Raw genomic sequence first — 10,665 nt, 5'->3', positions numbered from 1 at the left:
AATCTTCGGAAAAGACTAGAAAATGGTAACCTCTTTGGTTATTTGAAAACAAAATTTTATTTATACTAGTTCGTTACAAAATTAGTTTCCATCCTATAATTCAATGTGTTTTATTCAAGTTGAAATTTGAAACATGCTACATCTATGAGGAACATAAACTTTTCCTTTCGAACATTTGTAACTTTTCATTACGATACAGTTTGGACTTTTAATATAGGGTATTTCTGATAGAAATTTAGCAGTAAAATAGAACTCTTCAATTTTCTCCTTCTTTCTTTTTCTTTTCGTTTCGTTTTTTGTTCAGTTTGCATTAGTAGTCTGAAATGGAGGATATGACCAACGCTATCTACTGGGTATATTAGAATGTATTTTGGATCAGTATGTCCAATGAACACTACCGCATTTGCAATCGAACCACGCCGAAACATGTGTGTTAAACGTTTGACATTATCCTAGATGTGTCTCGGAGATATACAGTTCTACTTGAAATTGAATATGTTATCCATTATGAAAGTGACATAATAAATGTTTAAAGCATCTATATATTCAAATAGTTCTGAAATATATGTAAAAACAAGCGTTATTTGTATATTACTGTTGGATTTTTGGAAACGGAACTTTATAATGTTAGGCTCTTTTCTTACTACGTTTGAATTCCACATTTTTATCTCTTCTCCCTTTTTGTTTCCTTCTTCTCTTCTCTCCTATTCTCTCAATCTCTCTCACTCTCTGTGTCTCATTTCTGAATCTCTGTGTAATAGACATCCATTGGTTTTTATTTTTCATTGTGTGTGTTTCAGTTTCTACCTACATCAACCTATGAATATTGTTTCGTTTCGATTTTGATATTTCATTTTATCGCAACTAATACTTGTGTAGTTTGAAATTAGAATTGTGCTCATGTTGTTAGCTAATTTTAGTATGGGAGAAAAGAAAGAAGGGGAGAGAGGAGGTCTCTCTACCTGACACGATTATGGGATAAGAAGGTTATATTGGGTGGCCTAACTGCACGGCGTTGGCTGACGCAATTTTTTTGATGCGGAGTGTACATTCACGAAGTGTCCCTTCGGGATTCGTGTAAAATTGACTCAAATGCAAAGTTCTCCAGGGCCCGCTGTGTATTGTACTAATTTTAGCGACTCATACCGTAATTTGAATATTTATAGGGCTTCGTATATATTTGGAATTCAATCATATATTACTATAACGCTCGGACTCAAAGTTGCTTTTAGTTTCTTTAGATGTAACTGGACATGAATATGGGCATATGAATAAAAAATTTGATCAAGTACTACTTCTCTGGCACATGTTACCCACCCCGGCCACAATCTTGGATCCGGCATATTCGATTCAACTTTCGAGTTTTCAAATGGTAAATTCATGTACATCACATAAGAAATTTGCATCTCGGAAATTCGCACATGCCCACATTCTTTGGTCCAAGTTGGCTTGCAGATGCCCATATTCATGTACAGTTGCATCTAAAGAAACTAAAAGGAATTTTGTGTCCGGAATTCCAGATATATGAAGATCCATAAATATGCAAAATTACCGGTATGGGCCGCTAAAATTAGTACAACACACATTGAGGTGTAGAGAACTTCGCATTTCAATCAATTTTACCAAGGGGACACTTCGCGAATGTATGTTGTTAGACCCATTTATTCATTTTATTCACTGAAATACGGTGTATTCATTTTATTCATTGAAAGAAAAACATCATTCTCTGTGTAATTTTTGAATACCTTCCTTAGGTTGACTACACTGTCGAAAAAAAGTCTAGGCTAGTATGCAGAAAAGGAAACAAATAAAATTCTACAAAGATAGAAAATGTGTTTCATTATCACTAAAGAATAGAAAATAAAGTCATCATCATCATCATACATATTCTGTCATTATTGGAAGGTCACTTGCCTCAACTGAAAAGCTTCCGTGTTCCTCGGTCTTCAGTTCACCTCTTCGTCTTCACGTACGACTTTTCTGCTTTCATGTCATCCATCAATATCGTCTCCTTCGCCCCCTCCCTCTCTTTCCTGCCACCATACTCTCTAAAACGTCTCTCATGATACAATTCTTTCTTAGCCAATGTCTCAACCAGTTTCTCTTTCTCTTATTATTAATAATATCTAAAATTGTTATTTTCTCCCCCACCATTTCTAACACCATCTCGTTTGTTCTCCGCTCGACATAGCTAATTCTCTCCATTCTTCTCCACATCCACATTTCGAGTGTTTCGAGTCGTTTTTCATCACTTTTGCGTAACATTTATGTTTCTGTCCCATACAGTACATTTAAATAAAATAAAGGATTTTTAAAAACTTGCTTTCTTTTTTTATAAAACTAAAATAAAAGAAATCGTACTTTAAAAAAGAATTTGAAAATTTCTATTTATGTCCGGCTCAAGAAAAACATTGGGTGCGCTTTTATATACAACCAATTTGTAATATATGAGAGCACTTCCCATGCTTTCTTTTCTACTCATAAATAAACAAAATATTTTTAAAATATTTCTATTTATATACGACTAAAAACAAAAACATGGGGAGCACTCTCATGCACTACAATTACTTGATTTACATGAAGAATCCAAGAATTTATAAGCGTTCTCCATGCTTTACTTTTCATAAATGAAATCATGCATAAATATGTTTTTAAAACAATTGTCTTGGAAACAAAATCAATTACTTTTTTAGTATCATTTGTCTTATTTTTTTCTTTGTTAGTTAAAGTATTTTTTTAAAAAAAAACATGCTTTTTTTAAAAAAAAATGCCCAAAATATTTAATTTTAACTTATTTTGACTATGGTTCAGTTGCCTCAGGCTCTTCATATTTTAAAAATATAAATCTGAATGACTGGGAACAAACTGAGTTTCTTTACAGATTTATTAATTTAGCACCTGAAGAAAAGATACCATCTTCACCCGTATCTCCTTACTAAAACCGGAAGTGGTGGTCGTTTACCTTTATTTCCGGTTTCAATGTTGATCTACATAGAGCAAAGACAATAAGTGTTAGCGAGTAGTGACTTTTTGATATGGATTCAGTGTCCGAGGAACAGAATTTATCTTTGATCTCATTTCTTTGTTACAACTAGAAGTTATATATGTGTTACAGTCCATTTCAACATTGAATTGCTATAATTTGAAAGTCTATGGTGGTTTCGCGCTGTGACAGAAATGGCGTGGGTCAATGAAAACTTGACCCATGAACTACTGACCTATCTCCCACTATGACTCACTATCACCCACTGTGATGGTGATCCACTCCGACACACCACCCAGCATGACCTACTTTGACCCGCCGGAACCCATCATCATCAACTCTGATGCATAATCCACGCCCTCCTCTCCACTGAGTAAAGAGTTTACACTTGTAATAAAACAAGGCTGTGAAATTATCACTAATCAGAGTTTGAATTTTTATGGTCAATCGCTCAAGCACCACTCTGTTACAATACCGGTGGATCTGACCTTTACGATATAAAATGGTAAAGTGTTTGACATGGGCCATCTTTGTTTATATTTTGAGTGGAAAATAGGATGAAATTTGGAAGTCTCAAATCAAGAGCAGTGAGTTGGTAGGCCGTAGTGGGTCAGTGTGGCAGAGTGGCTCATAGTGGGTTAGTGGGGTCAGAGTGGGTCATTATGAGTGGTGGGTCGCAGTGGGTCACGCCTTGTTGACCCAGGACCCACTGACCCACTCCATCTCTGCACTGCGAAACAAAACTCAGTAACTCACTTGTAGCCATTTTCTTTCGAAGTAATTGCAAAATGCCCTACTTTGTAGTATAAACTACGCGAAGTTTCAACAAACCACACTTACATACAGTGCAGTAGGTATACTTAAATACGTTTTGTTCAGGAAGCGGAGAGCTCTTTGTATTTCATGACGAGAGGATATTTATGGTGTATATGCTTGCATGTCTTCGAAATAGTATTTCTAGCCTAATACGTAGTTAGAGCATTCTAAGCTCAAATAGAGTATCCATTTGAAGTCATTGCCTCTGAAATAGTAGTCAATCAATGCAAGTTGCTTCTATGACGTGTATATTGTTAGGGGCCTATATAGCGCTTCTCTTATGAATAATTATAGGACAGTGACACTGACCTTATAATGTATTTCCTAATTTCGTACTACTTTAATTATAATTGTTGCGTCTGCATAAATAAGTTCTTCATGTGTTACGTTTTTCTTTATGCATTAATACATTTTACTCATGAATAGTCTAAAATGTTTACACCCATATTCTCAATCTGCACTGAAAGATGAATGCATGGGATCCCAATCGGTAAAAGGAAAAGAACAGAACAAAAATATAGATGACGTTTTACATTTTAACATCCAAGTAGAATGCGTCAACAACTTAAAATTAAAATAAATTACGTACGTATTACGTATTTTACTATTGAGAAGTTTCACTCGTTTAATCAGCGAAAGATTATTTTTTGTAAAAACTTAAGGAATATCTTCTTCCCAAGAAACTAAGAATTAACCTTTAAATGCGATTTATTCCCTTGTTTTCTGCTTACAACGCATATCCTATGGCAATTTGAAGTTTCTTTCATAGAAAAGTAATTCTTTTGTCTTTTGGACTTGAAGCAAGCAACTATTAAACGAAGGTGGAAGCTCTGTCAGGTGCTCAATCATCATTAACAATTACATTCATTTCTGGTTGAAAAGAGAATTCTTTATTATCCTTTTTTAACTACAGACACTGAATTGATTTCCAATTAGTATCTGTGTTTTCCAAGACTGAAATCCCTTTTCTGAGTTTTAAAAATACTTACTCTGCTACGAAGTGTGAAATGCATGGACAATATATAATGGGGATCCACTAATGCTTTGCATGAATTAGGTTAAGATGATAAGAAATGAGTGATATGGTGGAATGAAGAAAGTGGGAGGAAAGGGGAGAACCACTAAGAAACCCACGCACACGATGTTTGTCCACCACAATATTCACTTGGCTGGAGTTCGGATAGAGCCAAGGACGCCAAGCACCAGAGATAAACGCTCTACCACTGAGCCACCGCGACCCCAATAATAGTTGTAATAATAATAATAATAATAATAATAATAAATAATAATAATAATAATAATAATAATAATAATAATAATAATAATAATAATAATAATAATAATAGTTGACTTTTCGTAGGACACGACATATATATTTCTAAACTCGAGAAGAGAGAAGTAAGATGACAATTCTTGTCTCATTTTCGAGACGAGAGGAGAAATTTCTCGAATATCGCGGACATCACTACTTCATCCAATAGGCTGAAATAGTATAACGTCACATCCTACTCGTTGCCATGGTGATCACCATTTTATTTTCTAAACAACGTAACTACAAAGCGAAAACAGTAGCATGTTTATTTCCAGATTGCAAGCATTAGAGTAAAAGAAACGCTTATAAGTGTAAAAAAGATTTCCAATGAATGGAACTACGAAAAAATAGAAAAAAAAACAAGAAATTAGGTAAATAATATGTTAAAATGTGTGAAGCATTGAAAGTGACATGTTTTTCCCGATATTGCAAATTTTGCATATTTTATGTATGTGTAGGTTACATTAAGTATCAAAATATACTTAACTTGTTTATTATCGGATATTAAATTTAAATAATTCCGGATTTTTCTTTAATTTATTATCATCAATATCACAGATTACGTTGCTGATGTGTAGGCCTACAGAATTAGTGTTTAAATCTTATGCTGAACCACTCATAATTGGATGTTTTCTTGTACTGTCAGTGTATGTTTTTAAAGTAAATGGGAAATATAAGGAAAGATCTAATGCATATTAACCGATCAAAAACTGGTCCAGATTGAAAATTCTCAGCACGCATATAGCTACAAGCTTAGTGTTTTTCTTTTTCTTTTTTTTTTTTTAATTGTTTATTTTGTAGCCACTGTAACTATGCACTCATATTTTAAAATGTGGTTGAAAGAAGTCTGAATGCGCCAACATAACTAACATTACTCTCAAAGTAGACAGTGATTTTTCCTTGTAGACAAATCATATATTTGTTCTATTTTCATTGTACCGACAGCTCGTTAGTCTGTACCTTAGAGTTTTTACAATGCGTATAATTGATTTTGTTCATTATGCATTACGTGGTTGGTAACGGCGCTGGCATTTCTTATGCAATTTCTATCTTTATCAGTTTACGTAGAGATGCGGTCCCTGTAGAAAAAGGTTCCTTAGATGTTACTTCGTGAATTACTAGATTTCACTTGTAAATTTTCTAAATAGTTGCCCTCTATTCTTAATCTGTACCTTTTCCTACTAACTTTACTTTGTATTCAAAATATTCTAAAATTGTCTCATTACCAATCTGTTTTTATTAACACCAGACTTAACAGTATTCTTTTCACTTCATGCATTTGTTTAGAAAAAAAAAACATGGAGATCACCATAGTAACAGAGAGGAAATGACGACATCACTATTTCAGTCTATTGTTAGATTTCAAATACTTTTTAGTGTTACAGGATTTATATACAAAAACTATAAAGCTTTGTATAAACACAATGAAGAACATATATCAATAAATAAAGATACGCAAATCATTACACAATACACACTTCAATTATAAATATTCATCTTATAATCTCATCTTTCATGGACTTCTCGTAAACGGAAGGATTTTGGGTAAGAATAAAGAAGGGTATAAAATGTGTACATTTATTTTACAAAATCGACTAGACGAAAGGTTCTTTTCGAGAATCGAACAACACGAGAAATAGTTCTTCGAGAGCTGATACGAGACGAGACTTACAAGACAAGAGGAGAAAACTTTATTTCTCTTCACGTCTCGTTTTGTGGAAAACAGTACCAGTAATATATTTTTGGGAAGCAACGTCTAGATTCCTAAGGAAGTAGAACCAGGCCAGTAGCCAGCCCAAAAATGTAGGGAGCCCGGTAGAAGTTTGGGGGGGGGTCGATCCAACCATATTATAGTTCATTTGGAAGGCTACCGTGAAGCCTACCGCGGCCCCCTCTAGACCCCCCTGGATTCGGGCCTGAGTAGAACTGCTTCTACCTCGATTATTATTTACATATGAATAGCTTCTATATGCTATCATCGTGCACAAACGACTGAACCATTAACTGAAAAGATTTATTTATTCAGTTTCCCTCTTTTATCTACACAGAATTACACCTAATCACAAACATTCGTTATCAAGTCATCAGAATAACTTCCTGTAATTCGTTATCAAGTCATCAGAATAACTTCTTGTAATTCGTTATCATGTCATCAGAATAACTTCTTGTAATTCGTTATCAAGTCATCAGAATAACTTTATATTTACTACAGAAATCAGTACGGAGCATAGACTACGTTATCCATATGCTACATACGTACTGTCATCTTTCCTTCTTAGGTGTTACATCATGCCGTTGCAGCATATCTGACATTTAACAGTCTTCCATATATTTCATACATGTATGTACAGTGGCGTAATTAAGGGAGTTTCCGGGCTTAATCCCCCCCAAAAAATTTATTTACTATATTAAAGTAAATGAAATATCTTGCAAAATTTTCACATTTCCTGGAATAAAGTTATCAATGCTCCCTCCTCCCAAACAAAATTGTAAATACGCCACTGTGAATGTATGTTACGTACGTCAACTATATGTTACATACATCTGAATGTGAAGTCCTGACCACCTACATATACTTATTCTTTCATACGGAAAGTACGTTTATTCGGAACCCTTATACGTTAAGTACGTATAAAATGTACTTTTTCAGATATTTGTTTGCTGTACGTTAATTCCAAAGACTACAGGATTTACACATGTAACCCACGATTTTACGCACGCCGTATAGGTTTTTTTCTCATTGTAGTTCTATCTCCTAGACAACATCATGTGCACGGCTTTCCTCAGGGTACTCCCGATTTCTCCCACTTTCTCATTCCACCAATTCTTCCATCATCATTCACTTGCTTCCACCATCATCTCCCTTAGCCTAAGGGACATAATCTTTTGACATTAAACTAAAATATTTTGAACTGATACACGTGTAGCTTAATACATTTACAGTATATCAATTCTTAACACATTGCTTCTGCAGAACATTAAAAGGAAGAATGGGGACATAGTTTATGATCATGAAGGATTTGTCGAGCAAATAATATATTCATGTTATCGCTCTGTGAAATTGATGCCATAAATTTTATTTCCATATTGCTTAATCTTAATGCAGATCAAACTGAACGCAATATACTTGAAAGCTAATTAAACAAGGAAGTTTAAACAACATAATCCCTGTAGATTCATAGAAGTCCTGTAAGTATTTACTGAGAAGCCGGAAAGGAACATTCTGCAGATTTAGTTATCTTGTTCGAGAATACTTACACATACATGAAAGATGTGTTCAGAACCAATGTATAAGCAGTGTGCATTGTTTGCGGAGTTACAATATGGGACATTCCTAATACAGTTTTCTCCCTTTCTCCCAATTTTCTATAAAGTAGGTTGTAATGCCTCACCTGTCATTGGTGACAAAACTAATGTTTCTGCTGTAATTACACTAATCTTTTGCATCTCTCTAAATTACTGACTACATGCAGATATACTTTTTTCGCGCTTGACTCTAGCCATAGGAACTATATACACGTTTATGATTGTTTGGAGTTATCGGTTGACCAGGCTCCGTAGTACTCAAATTACTCGAAGCTGCACCACCCGAGTATGACATAATGTCACTTGGTATTATCATAGGGATAAAGGTGGAATAAAAGAGCCCTGCGGGGTTTCTAACCCAAGGATGTTGTAAATGGAGGATCTGCTCATATGTATCTTCATCCTATTAAATCGATGAAGCCAAAAAACAACCGAGCATAGGCACGTCTGATTGGCTACTCTCGTTTCTGGCATTGTTTGATTGGATACTTTCGTGTCCACCATGATTGTTGGCTCAAAACATTGCGATCCTATTGGGCGGAGTGGGCAGAGTAGGGGTGGCGAAACTGTGACGTATGGCTTCAAGATTTTGTTGTAAGGGCAGATCCTCTATTTTATAAGATCCTTGTTCTAACCCCTTTCGCTCAGCTATGTTTCGTAACGTAAGTAAATCACTCTTTTTTAATCAATGAAGTTGTGTGCAAGGTGGACTAATTACCACGTGACATTACGTCACGACGGGATGGTGCAACTTTAATGTAAATTTAACTAAACCCCAAGGGAGAAAGGCAAGGAAGCGTATGCCTACCTTTCCCCTCCTGGTTCCTTTAGCACCTTCCCCTCTCTAACTTCCAAGCACCCTCTACAAACCCTCGTTTCGCGAGGGTCCCACTTCTTGCTCTCCTGTTGGTTTATGACGTCATTGTTTATAAGGGTTATCAGAAATTTCTAGGTAAATGGTGGGGAAAGTACAATTTATGAATTATATATTACATACAATGGTAAATGAGTATTATTTGCATCTTATTTTAGTGTTAAAAGTGTTATGATTTTTTTTTAATATAAAAAAAATCCTTGGTTCGGGTTTGAACCCACGCCAAAAGCGATTTTCATTACTAGCACGCTCGAGCTAGTGTACGAGGACTAACAGCATCTGGTGTTTGATTTGTGCCATATGTATTATGTGTAGCGAGAAATGGATAACTTCAATCAATCAGAACCGTGTATTTAGCTCCTATGACTACGGCCGAGTGTGATTAAAATATATGCACGCAGATCAATAGAAAATTTATTATTTCCTACTTAGGGTAAAAGCTATTTATATCAGTAGGCAATCAAATTAAAGGAGTTAATAATAATTTTACGAGTAGTTTCATTAAACAATAACATCTAATAAAAATTAATAATTTTACTTAAAAATATAAAATTAAAGGTGTATGACAATTTAATTCATATGTATGGGCGTTCTTAAATAGCTGTACTGATGTTATTTTATGTAATTCAGAACTGTGGTAGAAAAAGATTACGAAAGATATATACATGGTGTGAACATAGTACGACGAGAAACTTAAATAGAAGTGTGAAAAGTTTTAAGAGAATTTGAATTTGTTTTCACCTGTAGTAGACCCGCTTCTTGTATCAAATGTATATTTTATATAAACTTTTAAATTTAAAATTAACTTCTCAAATAGTAATGTTTGTAGTTAATTGTCAAGGACATACAGTGTTGGGCTGTTCAGCCACGGAAATGTCTTATCTCGTAATAGGGTTAGGAAGGTTATAAATCTCTTGACGTAATTACCTGTTTGCCCATATCCTATCATATTTTACATGTTTTGTGTTACTGAAAATGGTTTTGGTATGCATAAAGTATGGATGAAGTATGGTATCTTATGTGACATCCGTTACAGTTTGGGACAAATGATGAAGTGCGATGTTAATTGAGACTCGAGTCAATTATCAAACTGGATATATTTATTATTAATAATAATAGTAATAATAATATGTTGGAACTCCATCACTGTGGCTGTTCTAGTACAATAAGGATTTTCCTGAATGAACAAAACGCATTGCCCTTAAAAATGAAATGAAATCTTTAAGTTTAACGTTCCACGGTTATGCCGGTTAGACTAAAGGACACGGTGATAATGAGAGATGAGTGAAATAGTGGAATGAAGAAAGTGGGAGAAAACGGGAGAACCCCGAGAAAACCCATGAGCACTGTGTTTGTCCACCACAAAGTCCACCA

The sequence above is a fragment of the Thermobia domestica genome, chromosome 12, assembly GCF_964235325.1.
Source record: "Thermobia domestica chromosome 12, izTheDome1.hap1.1, whole genome shotgun sequence".
NCBI lineage: Eukaryota > Metazoa > Arthropoda > Insecta > Zygentoma > Lepismatidae > Thermobia > Thermobia domestica.
Note: the sequence above shows the minus strand (reverse complement) of the source record.